Here is a 1639-nt window from a genome sequence, read left to right as displayed (position 1 = left end):
GGCAGGCACTGGGATACCAGGGTGTCGGGGACAGGCAGCTGGCTACAGGCTGCCCACCCCAGAAGCAACACAGGCGACTGGCCGCTGTCCCCTTCACTTACATCTGTCCCCCAACATCACCGGGATTTGGGCTGCATCTAACTCATGTGCCAAGACTAGAGCTGCTCTGCTCAACCAGCCTGGCCCCTGGTGTTAAGGACGGCCAGTTACATCCGCAAAGGTGTTGCTGCCTGAGCTACGGCACCTCGCAAGGTGAGTTTATGGATTTAAAATTTGCCACCAGAGTTCATCACAATCCTCAGTAATTTGGGGCAGTGGTTAATTATACTTGGGTACTTTTCTAGGCACGCGCACACCGCACACACTGGGTCTTTCTGTCGCTGCTGAACTCTCCCTGCGAACATGGGCTGTGGGCTCTGCTTCTGGGCTGTCTTTGCACAGGAACCCTCTGCTCCAGCCTTGGGTCTCAGCTGAATGTCAGAGTCCCTTGATGGAGACCCAGTCACCTCCTAACTTCTTGCTAAGCTGACTGGAAGGGGATCTTCAGCTCTTTCACGTCTTCCTAATCTTTCCCATTTTTTCTCCTCTACGATTGTTTTTAACACTCCTCTTAAGCGGTTGGTCCCAAAACCAGCCAGAGATTTCCTGCAACAATCTCCACAGTGTCACACAAAGGCACTAGAGAGCTTCTTGCAGCTGGTGCCTCTCTGTCTCATTACCTGAGGATCTTCCGTGTGGAGAATGCAGTTGTCCAGTTTATCCATCTCTCCCTCCCATTGTAATCCCTGCAAACATTATCAATGAGACTTTTATAAACTACCATTTAAAAAGAAATAATGAAACACCTGAGCATCAAGAGCCAGTCCCCGCACAACCTTCCAGGGAACAGTCATTCAGTCACAGTTCCCTGTGTGAAAATACCTTTCAAGACCTGTCTGTAAACCAGGTTCAAATCCACTTAGTTGTCAGTTACTGACGCCTTTGAATGATTTAAAACACTAATCCAACGCAGAGTGGTACCAAGCTGAATGCAGCACAGAAGTCTGCACCACTGACGTGCGCTCCTTTATCCACCAAACTTCCAGCCATCTGGGTTGGAATATCAAGGCCAGGCTGGATGAGGCTTTGAGCAGCCTGGTCTAGTGGAAGGTGTCCCTGCCCGTGGCAGGGGATGATATTTGGGTGGAACTGGATGATCTTTAAGGTCCCTTCCAACCCTGACCATTCTATGATTCTATGAATTCAAAGTCAGCATCAAGGCTATTGGCACCATTAGTTGTATGGGAGGTGGCAGCTTTCGGGTAAGGTTCAAGTGGCTTTTTCTTTCTATGGGAGAAGAGCAAGAGCCACAAAGGAGGAGGGAAGCAAAGCCACAAAATGAGGAAGGGAGAGCAGGAGTGCCGCAGTTTGTGTCTGAAGCGCCAAGTCAAGTTGCTTGGAGACAGCTAGCCCAGCAGACAGTCTTGAACCTCACTCCCCTCCCTTGGCTCCAGGAAGAGCTTGGCTGGGCTGTTGTCCTGTCTCCCTCAGTAGCCTTGGGGGTGGCATTCCTCGCGAGGACAGGGCTGCTCCATCTTGCTGGCTTTGCTAAACCGGTCATGCCCAAAGGCTGCAGAGTCAAACCTGACCTGCTGCCGGA

The sequence above is a fragment of the Pterocles gutturalis genome, unplaced genomic scaffold (assembly GCF_000699245.1).
Source record: "Pterocles gutturalis isolate BGI_N339 unplaced genomic scaffold, ASM69924v1 scaffold9945, whole genome shotgun sequence".
NCBI lineage: Eukaryota > Metazoa > Chordata > Aves > Pterocliformes > Pteroclidae > Pterocles > Pterocles gutturalis.
The sequence above is the reverse complement of the archived record's forward strand: the minus strand, read 5'-3'. Positions refer to the sequence as shown.